The sequence below is a fragment of the Microcebus murinus genome, chromosome 14, assembly GCF_040939455.1.
Source record: "Microcebus murinus isolate Inina chromosome 14, M.murinus_Inina_mat1.0, whole genome shotgun sequence".
Classification (NCBI taxonomy): domain Eukaryota; kingdom Metazoa; phylum Chordata; class Mammalia; order Primates; family Cheirogaleidae; genus Microcebus; species Microcebus murinus.
Window position 1 is genome coordinate 81,178,937 of NC_134117.1, and position 12,021 is coordinate 81,190,957.

The 12,021-nt window shown below is 63.3% G+C and overlaps 4 pseudogenes; all 4 read left to right on the forward strand.

Moving 5' to 3' along the window:
* LOC142876032 (uncharacterized) lies at positions 1-119 on the forward strand (annotated as a pseudogene).
* A 3,469-nt stretch (positions 120-3,588) lies between these two features.
* Positions 3,589-3,707, forward strand: LOC142876034 (uncharacterized; annotated as a pseudogene).
* Positions 3,708-7,155: 3,448 nt separating this feature from the next.
* LOC142876036 (uncharacterized) lies at positions 7,156-7,274 on the forward strand (annotated as a pseudogene).
* Positions 7,275-10,722: 3,448 nt separating this feature from the next.
* On the forward strand, positions 10,723-10,841 carry LOC142875876 (uncharacterized; annotated as a pseudogene).
* Positions 10,842-12,021: the final 1,180 nt, after the last annotated feature.

The following is a 12,021-nucleotide window of genomic DNA, read 5'->3' on the forward strand; positions in this document are numbered from 1 at the left end:
GTCTAGGGCCACACCACCCTGAACGCCCCCGATCTCGTCTGGTCTCGGAAGCTAAGCAGGGTCGGGCCCGGTCAGTACTTGGATGGGAGACTGCCTGGGAATACCGGGGGCCACAGGCTGCTTCTTTTTTTTTTTTTTTTTTTTTTTGCCTCTTGTTCTGTCCCCTTTCTGGGAGCGCGGCGGCGGCCCGGGGTGGGGGTGACCCCAACCCTCAGCGCCCGCCGCGCTGCCTGGCGCCTCAGCCCGCACCGTGGGGCCTCCTCTTGTCCCAAGCCGCGACACCGCCGCCACGCGGCAGCATGCGTGGCATCTGCACTGTCAGGTCTCAGACCAAAGGTCTGCTCTGTGGGAACAGACACGCTGGAGAAAACCTTGAGAGTCTGAGAGGGGAGGGAGTTCCAGAAGAAGGCCAGGATGTCATTTTGAGGGAGTATGTGACCAGAACTCGTCCCGTTGCTTTTGGGGGTTCTATGGGCTCCACGCAGGAATCTTTGGTGGTGGCACCTGATGTTGGGGGATCCGGAGTCACACCCAGACCTGCTCCACAGGCCTCCTTTTACTTTTCTCTTCGGATTCATGATTTTTAAAAAGTGTCTCTTACCTCTATGATTGCATTTTCTTTTCTCTCTCTTTTCAAGCAGATGATGGGAGTACAAGTATTCAGGTGACATGTGTTGCCCGTGCACCCCTCCCCCCTGTGTTCTCATTCATATACCTCTCATGTTGTTCCAGCGTATTGTGGGGGTACCAGTGTTAAGGTCGGGTACAGTTGCCCTCTCCAAGCCTCCCCCCTGGGGTCAGAGCTTCAAGTGCGCCCATCCCCCAGTCGGTGCGCACCCACCCCATTCCTAATGGATGTGGATGCCCATCGCCTCCCCCCACCCGCCCGACACCCACCCGATGAAGGTGATTCCTCTCCGTCCACTTAGGTGTCCATCCGTTCGTACCAATTTGCTGGTGAGCGCGCTCACGTGGTGCTCGTGTGTCCATTCTTGGGATACCTGGCTTACTGGAACGGGTTCCAGCTCTGGCCAGGAGAACACGAGAGGCGCCCTCTCACCGCTGCTCCTCACAGCCGAATGGCACTCCGTGGTGTCCACGCGCCACATTTTATTAATGCACTCCTGGATGGATGGGCACTCGGGTCGCTTCCACGTCTTTGCGATTGTGAATTGTGCCCTAACTGTCACCCTACCCCTTACCCAGCCCGTCTCCTCTGCCCCTGCCTGACGCACTCCTCCCCGGCCAGGCCCGTCACTGTCCTGGGCCCCCGCCTGACCGGCTCCTCCCCGCCCGGCCTGTCACCGTCCTCTGCCCCTGCCTGACATGCTCCTTCCCGCCCGGCCTCTCACCGTCCTCGGCCCCTGCCTGACCGGCTCCTCCGTCGCCTGGGCCTTCCAAGGGCTTGGTGTGGAGGCTGCTTCCAGGAAGCCCTCCAGAAACCCGGCAGCAGGGTGGCCGCAGCAGTCTCCAGCAGCCTTCCCTAAGTCGAGTGCGGGGGACGTGCCCCCGCTGTGCCGCGGGGGGCCCAGCCTGGTGTCTTCCCTGATGCCCTGCGGCTGCCGGCTGGGGCTGCCGCTCCCCGCGAGGGGAGAGCCGCGGAGGTGGGGACCGCCTCCTGATGGGGACGTACGTACACGCAGCTCTCCACGTCGGATCCCGGGGCTCTCTGTCCTGCCCGAAGGCCCAGCGGGCCTGCGGGTCCTTAGAGTGGCAAAAACATCCGAAAGCTGAGACTGAGGGTCCGGTGGGTGTCTGCACTTTTGTGCTGGGCACCCCAGGGAGGCCCGGGGGCTGGCTGGACAACGTGGTCTGCTGGGCGGGGGGGGGGGTTGGAGGAGCAACTGATGCCCTTCGCACCTTGGGTAGCAAGAGTCTGAGGTGTCTCTGAGCCCTGTGCCATGTCCGGGGGGGGGGCGCGGGGGGGGGGAGGAGGAGGAGGAGGAGGAGGTGGGAAGGGCCGGGGCCTGCAGTCCTGTTCCCGGGGTGGCACGGCAAGTGGCTTCTTCCACAGGCTGCTTGGCCTGGGCTCCCTGCACCTGGGCCTTTGGGGGACTGGCCCTGTGCTTGCCAACACTTCCTGCAGGGACCCAGAGCTGGGAGGTGGCATCTCTCAGCCCTGGGTCGGGCAGAGCCCCAGCGGGCCATGCCCACAACCTCTCTCAGCACCGGTCCCCCAGAAGGCTCCTTTGGGACCAGGATTCTCTTGCGGTGACTCTTTAAGGTCTGGCCCCTGGATGGAGGGGCACCAGGAGTAGAGGAGCAGGAAGGGGAAGGGGGTGGCCATGCGAGGGGACACTTTGAGGCCAAGTCCCAGCTTCAGCCTGATCCTCCTGGGAACCCCGCTCTGAGACAAGGAGCCGGGCTTCGCATTCCCACAGCAGCCAGTCGTGGGCTGAGGACACCTGGGGCCTTGGGAACTCCCTGGCTTCTCCTTGGTTTAACATCTAGAGCTGCTTGTGAATCGGGCCGCCACACACACCCGAGTGCAGGTGTCTTCCGCACAGACTGCGGGCCTCGCTCTTCTGAACGCCGCTAGCTCGCCACCCACCCACGGGTGAACCTGGTCAGGGTGCTTTCTCTCGGGGGCAGACTCTTTTCCGGGCGGGCTACCGGTGTCTCTGTTTGCTCGTTTCTTTCTTCCATTTCGGGAAAGGCTTCCTTGCTGGGTGTGGAAATCTCCTATGCCTTCCCTCGCCTATTCTGTCAGCTTTCAAATTCTCTTTCAGTTGCCACCCTCACAGATGGATTAGGAAACTCTTTCCGGTGCACTCATTAGTGAAATGACCTCAATGAAGCTGGAATCCAATATCTAATGGCCGATTTTTAGCGAGTCCACACGCCAGGGTGGTCGGGGTCCAATGCAGCCCCGGCCAGGCCCAGGCCCCTTGGACCGGGCCACAGGAGGACACAGAGGAGGGTCCCGGCCCCCACGAAGCGGTGCCGGCGGTTCTCCACGGGCTTGGGCGTTTTCCAGAGGTAGGAGATGGAGGGGACTGATTTCTTCAGCGCCCCACAAACCACGCCACCCCACCCCACCCATGGGACACATCCCCAGAGAGAGACGCCCCATACACTGGCTCCCCTCCCCCTTGCGCTGTGCCCCAGCCCTGGCCCGGGGGAATAGGCGGCAGCCCACCCACAGGGCGAGGGGGGGCACAGCTGAAAGGGGTTGTGGGGGAGGGCGGCCCCTGGCTGGGGTCAAAGGGCGCGCGCGTGCGCAGTCAGCGTCAGCGGCGGCGACGCGCTGGGGGTGGGCAGCGGGTAGGTGAAGGAGGCCGGGCGAGGAGACGAGGGGGGCTGGGAGGGCTCCACCTTGGCGAGTCCAGCCGTGGAGGCGCATCTTGTGTGAGTGTGAGTGAGTGTGAGTGTGTGTGTGTGTGTATAGAGAGACAGCCCCCCGCCCCGCCCCGCCCATCACCCCCGTCCCTGGGAGCCCACGGGACCCGGCCGGCGAACTCAACAGGCCCGGCCCGGCGCGGGGCCTGGGGCGGGAGGCGGCGGCGGCGGCGGCGGCGGCGGCGGCGGCGGCGGGAAAGCTCAGAGAGGCTCGGCTTCTTGAGCGGGGCAGGGGCGCCCTCCGCCGCCGTCTAGGGCCACACCACCCTGAACGCCCCCGATCTCGTCTGGTCTCGGAAGCTAAGCAGGGTCGGGCCCGGTCAGTACTTGGATGGGAGACTGCCTGGGAATACCGGGGGCCACAGGCTGCTTCTTTTTTTTTTTTTTTTTTTTTGCCTCTTGTTCTGTCCCCTTTCTGGGAGCGCGGCGGCGGCCCGGGGTGGGGGTGACCCCAACCCTCAGCGCCCGCCGCGCTGCCTGGCGCCTCAGCCCGCACCGTGGGGCCTCCTCTTGTCCCAAGCCGCGACACCGCCGCCACGCGGCAGCATGCGTGGCATCTGCACTGTCAGGTCTCAGACCAAAGGTCTGCTCTGTGGGAACAGACACGCTGGAGAAAACCTTGAGAGTCTGAGAGGGGAGGGAGTTCCAGAAGAAGGCCAGGATGTCATTTTGAGGGAGTATGTGACCAGAACTCGTCCCGTTGCTTTTGGGGGTTCTATGGGCTCCACGCAGGAATCTTTGGTGGTGGCACCTGATGTTGGGGGATCCGGAGTCACACCCAGACCTGCTCCACAGGCCTCCTTTTACTTTTCTCTTCGGATTCATGATTTTTAAAAAGTGTCTCTTACCTCTATGATTGCATTTTCTTTTCTCTCTCTTTTCAAGCAGATGATGGGAGTACAAGTATTCAGGTGACATGTGTTGCCCGTGCACCCCTCCCCCCTGTGTTCTCATTCATATACCTCTCATGTTGTTCCAGCGTATTGTGGGGGTACCAGTGTTAAGGTCGGGTACAGTTGCCCTCTCCAAGCCTCCCCCCTGGGGTCAGAGCTTCAAGTGCGCCCATCCCCCAGTCGGTGCGCACCCACCCCATTCCTAATGGATGTGGATGCCCATCGCCTCCCCCCACCCGCCCGACACCCACCCGATGAAGGTGATTCCTCTCCGTCCACTTAGGTGTCCATCCGTTCGTACCAATTTGCTGGTGAGCGCGCTCACGTGGTGCTCGTGTGTCCATTCTTGGGATACCTGGCTTACTGGAACGGGTTCCAGCTCTGGCCAGGAGAACACGAGAGGCGCCCTCTCACCGCTGCTCCTCACAGCCGAATGGCACTCCGTGGTGTCCACGCGCCACATTTTATTAATGCACTCCTGGATGGATGGGCACTCGGGTCGCTTCCACGTCTTTGCGATTGTGAATTGTGCCCTAACTGTCACCCTACCCCTTACCCAGCCCGTCTCCTCTGCCCCTGCCTGACGCACTCCTCCCCGGCCAGGCCCGTCACTGTCCTGGGCCCCCGCCTGACCGGCTCCTCCCCGCCCGGCCTGTCACCGTCCTCTGCCCCTGCCTGACATGCTCCTTCCCGCCCGGCCTCTCACCGTCCTCGGCCCCTGCCTGACCGGCTCCTCCGTCGCCTGGGCCTTCCAAGGGCTTGGTGTGGAGGCTGCTTCCAGGAAGCCCTCCAGAAACCCGGCAGCAGGGTGGCCGCAGCAGTCTCCAGCAGCCTTCCCTAAGTCGAGTGCGGGGGACGTGCCCCCGCTGTGCCGCGGGGGGCCCAGCCTGGTGTCTTCCCTGATGCCCTGCGGCTGCCGGCTGGGGCTGCCGCTCCCCGCGAGGGGAGAGCCGCGGAGGTGGGGACCGCCTCCTGATGGGGACGTACGTACACGCAGCTCTCCACGTCGGATCCCGGGGCTCTCTGTCCTGCCCGAAGGCCCAGCGGGCCTGCGGGTCCTTAGAGTGGCAAAAACATCCGAAAGCTGAGACTGAGGGTCCGGTGGGTGTCTGCACTTTTGTGCTGGGCACCCCAGGGAGGCCCGGGGGCTGGCTGGACAACGTGGTCTGCTGGGCGGGGGGGGGGGTTGGAGGAGCAACTGATGCCCTTCGCACCTTGGGTAGCAAGAGTCTGAGGTGTCTCTGAGCCCTGTGCCATGTCCGGGGGGGGGCGCGGGGGGGGGGAGGAGGAGGAGGAGGAGGAGGTGGGAAGGGCCGGGGCCTGCAGTCCTGTTCCCGGGGTGGCACGGCAAGTGGCTTCTTCCACAGGCTGCTTGGCCTGGGCTCCCTGCACCTGGGCCTTTGGGGGACTGGCCCTGTGCTTGCCAACACTTCCTGCAGGGACCCAGAGCTGGGAGGTGGCATCTCTCAGCCCTGGGTCGGGCAGAGCCCCAGCGGGCCATGCCCACAACCTCTCTCAGCACCGGTCCCCCAGAAGGCTCCTTTGGGACCAGGATTCTCTTGCGGTGACTCTTTAAGGTCTGGCCCCTGGATGGAGGGGCACCAGGAGTAGAGGAGCAGGAAGGGGAAGGGGGTGGCCATGCGAGGGGACACTTTGAGGCCAAGTCCCAGCTTCAGCCTGATCCTCCTGGGAACCCCGCTCTGAGACAAGGAGCCGGGCTTCGCATTCCCACAGCAGCCAGTCGTGGGCTGAGGACACCTGGGGCCTTGGGAACTCCCTGGCTTCTCCTTGGTTTAACATCTAGAGCTGCTTGTGAATCGGGCCGCCACACACACCCGAGTGCAGGTGTCTTCCGCACAGACTGCGGGCCTCGCTCTTCTGAACGCCGCTAGCTCGCCACCCACCCACGGGTGAACCTGGTCAGGGTGCTTTCTCTCGGGGGCAGACTCTTTTCCGGGCGGGCTACCGGTGTCTCTGTTTGCTCGTTTCTTTCTTCCATTTCGGGAAAGGCTTCCTTGCTGGGTGTGGAAATCTCCTATGCCTTCCCTCGCCTATTCTGTCAGCTTTCAAATTCTCTTTCAGTTGCCACCCTCACAGATGGATTAGGAAACTCTTTCCGGTGCACTCATTAGTGAAATGACCTCAATGAAGCTGGAATCCAATATCTAATGGCCGATTTTTAGCGAGTCCACACGCCAGGGTGGTCGGGGTCCAATGCAGCCCCGGCCAGGCCCAGGCCCCTTGGACCGGGCCACAGGAGGACACAGAGGAGGGTCCCGGCCCCCACGAAGCGGTGCCGGCGGTTCTCCACGGGCTTGGGCGTTTTCCAGAGGTAGGAGATGGAGGGGACTGATTTCTTCAGCGCCCCACAAACCACGCCACCCCACCCCACCCATGGGACACATCCCCAGAGAGAGACGCCCCATACACTGGCTCCCCTCCCCCTTGCGCTGTGCCCCAGCCCTGGCCCGGGGGAATAGGCGGCAGCCCACCCACAGGGCGAGGGGGGGCACAGCTGAAAGGGGTTGTGGGGGAGGGCGGCCCCTGGCTGGGGTCAAAGGGCGCGCGCGTGCGCAGTCAGCGTCAGCGGCGGCGACGCGCTGGGGGTGGGCAGCGGGTAGGTGAAGGAGGCCGGGCGAGGAGACGAGGGGGGCTGGGAGGGCTCCACCTTGGCGAGTCCAGCCGTGGAGGCGCATCTTGTGTGAGTGTGAGTGAGTGTGAGTGTGTGTGTGTGTGTATAGAGAGACAGCCCCCCGCCCCGCCCCGCCCATCACCCCCGTCCCTGGGAGCCCACGGGACCCGGCCGGCGAACTCAACAGGCCCGGCCTGGCGCGGGGCCTGGGGCGGGAGGCGGCGGCGGCGGCGGCGGGAAAGCGCAGAGAGGCTCGGCTTCTTGAGCGGGGCAGGGGCGCCCTCCGCCGCCGTCTAGGGCCACACCACCCTGAACGCCCCCGATCTCGTCTGGTCTCGGAAGCTAAGCAGGGTCGGGCCCGGTCAGTACTTGGATGGGAGACTGCCTGGGAATACCGGGGGCCACAGGCTGCTTCTTTTTTTTTTTTTTTTTTTTTTGCCTCTTGTTCTGTCCCCTTTCTGGGAGCGCGGCGGCGGCCCGGGGTGGGGGTGACCCCAACCCTCAGCGCCCGCCGCGGTGCCTGGCGCCTCAGCCCGCACCGTGGGGCCTCCTCTTGTCCCAAGCCGCGACACCGCCGCCACGCGGCAGCATGCGTGGCATCTGGACTGTCAGGTCTCAGACCAAAGGTCTGCTCTGTGGGAACAGACACGCTGGAGAAAACCTTGAGAGTCTGAGAGGGGAGGGAGTTCCAGAAGAAGGCCAGGATGTCATTTTGAGGGAGTATGTGACCAGAACTCGTCCCGTTGCTTTTGGGGGTTCTATGGGCTCCACGCAGGAATCTTTGGTGGTGGCACCTGATGTTGGGGGATCCGGAGTCACACCCAGACCTGCTCCACAGGCCTCCTTTTACTTTTCTCTTCGGATTCATGATTTTTAAAAAGTGTCTCTTACCTCTATGATTGCATTTTCTTTTCTCTCTCTTTTCAAGCAGATGATGGGAGTACAAGTATTCAGGTGACATGTGTTGCCCGTGCACCCCTCCCCCCTGTGTTCTCATTCATATACCTCTCATGTTGTTCCAGCGTATTGTGGGGGTACCAGTGTTAAGGTCGGGTACAGTTGCCCTCTCCAAGCCTCCCCCCTGGGGTCAGAGCTTCAAGTGCGCCCATCCCCCAGTCGGTGCGCACCCACCCCATTCCTAATGGATGTGGATGCCCATCGCCTCCCCCCACCCGCCCGACACCCACCCGATGAAGGTGATTCCTCTCCGTCCACTTAGGTGTCCATCCGTTCGTACCAATTTGCTGGTGAGCGCGCTCACGTGGTGCTCGTGTGTCCATTCTTGGGATACCTGGCTTACTGGAACGGGTTCCAGCTCTGGCCAGGAGAACACGAGAGGCGCCCTCTCACCGCTGCTCCTCACAGCCGAATGGCACTCCGTGGTGTCCACGCGCCACATTTTATTAATGCACTCCTGGATGGATGGGCACTCGGGTCGCTTCCACGTCTTTGCGATTGTGAATTGTGCCCTAACTGTCACTCTACCCCTTACCCAGCCCGTCTCCTCTGCCCCTGCCTGACGCACTCCTCCCCGGCCAGGCCCGTCACTGTCCTGGGCCCCCGCCTGACCGGCTCCTCCCCGCCCGGCCTGTCACCGTCCTCTGCCCCTGCCTGACATGCTCCTTCCCGCCCGGCCTCTCACCGTCCTCGGCCCCTGCCTGACCGGCTCCTCCGTCGCCTGGGCCTTCCAAGGGCTTGGTGTGGAGGCTGCTTCCAGGAAGCCCTCCAGAAACCCGGCAGCAGGGTGGCCGCAGCAGTCTCCAGCAGCCTTCCCTAAGTCGAGTGCGGGGGACGTGCCCCCGCTGTGCCGCGGGGGGCCCAGCCTGGTGTCTTCCCTGATGCCCTGCGGCTGCCGGCTGGGGCTGCCGCTCCCCGCGAGGGGAGAGCCGCGGAGGTGGGGACCGCCTCCTGATGGGGACGTACGTACACGCAGCTCTCCACGTCGGATCCCGGGGCTCTCTGTCCTGCCCGAAGGCCCAGCGGGCCTGCGGGTCCTTAGAGTGGCAAAAACATCCGAAAGCTGAGACTGAGGGTCCGGTGGGTGTCTGCACTTTTGTGCTGGGCACCCCAGGGAGGCCCGGGGGCTGGCTGGACAACGTGGTCTGCTGGGCGGGTGGGGGTTGGAGGAGCAACTGATGCCCTTCGCACCTTGGGTAGCAAGAGTCTGAGGTGTCTCTGAGCCCTGTGCCATGTCCGGGGGGGGGGCGCGTGGGGGGGGAGGAGGAGGAGGAGGAGGAGGTGGGAAGGGCCGGGGCCTGCAGTCCTGTTCCCGGGGTGGCACGGCAAGTGGCTTCTTCCACAGGCTGCTTGGCCTGGGCTCCCTGCACCTGGGCCTTTGGGGGACTGGCCCTGTGCTTGCCAACACTTCCTGCAGGGACCCAGAGCTGGGAGGTGGCATCTCTCAGCCCTGGGTCGGGCAGAGCCCCAGCGGGCCATGCCCACAACCTCTCTCAGCACCGGTCCCCCAGAAGGCTCCTTTGGGACCAGGATTCTCTTGCGGTGACTCTTTAAGGTCTGGCCCCTGGATGGAGGGGCACCAGGAGTAGAGGAGCAGGAAGGGGAAGGGGGTGGCCATGCGAGGGGACACTTTGAGGCCAAGTCCCAGCTTCAGCCTGATCCTCCTGGGAACCCCGCTCTGAGACAAGGAGCCGGGCTTCGCATTCCCACAGCAGCCAGTCGTGGGCTGAGGACACCTGGGGCCTTGGGAACTCCCTGGCTTCTCCTTGGTTTAACATCTAGAGCTGCTTGTGAATCGGGCCGCCACACACACCCGAGTGCAGGTGTCTTCCGCACAGACTGCGGGCCTCGCTCTTCTGAACGCCGCTAGCTCGCCACCCACCCACGGGTGAACCTGGTCAGGGTGCTTTCTCTCGGGGGCAGACTCTTTTCCGGGCGGGCTACCGGTGTCTCTGTTTGCTCGTTTCTTTCTTCCATTTCGGGAAAGGCTTCCTTGCTGGGTGTGGAAATCTCCTATGCCTTCCCTCGCCTATTCTGTCAGCTTTCAAATTCTCTTTCAGTTGCCACCCTCACAGATGGATTAGGAAACTCTTTCCGGTGCACTCATTAGTGAAATGACCTCAATGAAGCTGGAATCCAATATCTAATGGCCGATTTTTAGCGAGTCCACACGCCAGGGTGGTCGGGGTCCAATGCAGCCCCGGCCAGGCCCAGGCCCCTTGGACCGGGCCACAGGAGGACACAGAGGAGGGTCCCGGCCCCCACGAAGCGGTGCCGGCGGTTCTCCACGGGCTTGGGCGTTTTCCAGAGGTAGGAGATGGAGGGGACTGATTTCTTCAGCGCCCCACAAACCACGCCACCCCACCCCACCCATGGGACACATCCCCAGAGAGAGACGCCCCATACACTGGCTCCCCTCCCCCTTGCGCTGTGCCCCAGCCCTGGCCCGGGGGAATAGGCGGCAGCCCACCCACAGGGCGAGGGGGGGCACAGCTGAAAGGGGTTGTGGGGGAGGGCGGCCCCTGGCTGGGGTCAAAGGGCGCGCGCGTGCGCAGTCAGCGTCAGCGGCGGCGACGCGCTGGGGGTGGGCAGCGGGTAGGTGAAGGAGGCCGGGCGAGGAGACGAGGGGGGCTGGGAGGGCTCCACCTTGGCGAGTCCAGCCGTGGAGGCGCATCTTGTGTGAGTGTGAGTGAGTGTGAGTGTGTGTGTGTGTGTATAGAGAGACAGCCCCCCGCCCCGCCCCGCCCATCACCCCCGTCCCTGGGAGCCCACGGGACCCGGCCGGCGAACTCAACAGGCCCGGCCTGGCGCGGGGCCTGGGGCGGGAGGCGGCGGCGGCGGCGGCGGGAAAGCGCAGAGAGGCTCGGCTTCTTGAGCGGGGCAGGGGCGCCCTCCGCCGCCGTCTAGGGCCACACCACCCTGAACGCCCCCGATCTCGTCTGGTCTCGGAAGCTAAGCAGGGTCGGGCCCGGTCAGTACTTGGATGGGAGACCGCCTGGGAATACCGGGGGCCACAGGCTGCTTCTTTTTTTTTTTTTTTTTTTTTTTGCCTCTTGTTCTGTCCCCTTTCTGGGAGCGCGGCGGCGGCCCGGGGTGGGGGTGACCCCAACCCTCAGCGCCCGCCGCGCTGCCTGGCGCCTCAGCCCGCACCGTGGGGCCTCCTCTTGTCCCAAGCCGCGACACCGCCGCCACGCGGCAGCATGCGTGGCATCTGGACTGTCAGGTCTCAGACCAAAGGTCTGCTCTGTGGGAACAGACACGCTGGAGAAAACCTTGAGAGTCTGAGAGGGGAGGGAGTTCCAGAAGAAGGCCAGGATGTCATTTTGAGGGAGTATGTGACCAGAACTCGTCCCGTTGCTTTTGGGGGTTCTATGGGCTCCACGCAGGAATCTTTGGTGGTGGCACCTGATGTTGGGGGATCCGGAGTCACACCCAGACCTGCTCCACAGGCCTCCTTTTACTTTTCTCTTCGGATTCATGATTTTTAAAAAGTGTCTCTTACCTCTATGATTGCATTTTCTTTTCTCTCTCTTTTCAAGCAGATGATGGGAGTACAAGTATTCAGGTGACATGTGTTGCCCGTGCACCCCTCCCCCCTGTGTTCTCATTCATATACCTCTCATGTTGTTCCAGCGTATTGTGGGGGTACCAGTGTTAAGGTCGGGTACAGTTGCCCTCTCCAAGCCTCCCCCCTGGGGTCAGAGCTTCAAGTGCGCCCATCCCCCAGTCGGTGCGCACCCACCCCATTCCTAATGGATGTGGATGCCCATCGCCTCCCCCCACCCGCCCGACACCCACCCGATGAAGGTGATTCCTCTCCGTCCACTTAGGTGTCCATCCGTTCGTACCAATTTGCTGGTGAGCGCGCTCACGTGGTGCTCGTGTGTCCATTCTTGGGATACCTGGCTTACTGGAACGGGTTCCAGCTCTGGCCAGGAGAACACGAGAGGCGCCCTCTCACCGCTGCTCCTCACAGCCGAATGGCACTCCGTGGTGTCCACGCGCCACATTTTATTAATGCACTCCTGGATGGATGGGCACTCGGGTCGCTTCCACGTCTTTGCGATTGTGAATTGTGCCCTAACTGTCACTCTACCCCTTACCCAGCCCGTCTCCTCTGCCCCTGCCTGACGCACTCCTCCCCGGCCAGGCCCGTCACTGTCCTGGGCCCCCGCCTGACCGGCTCCTCCCCGCCCGGCC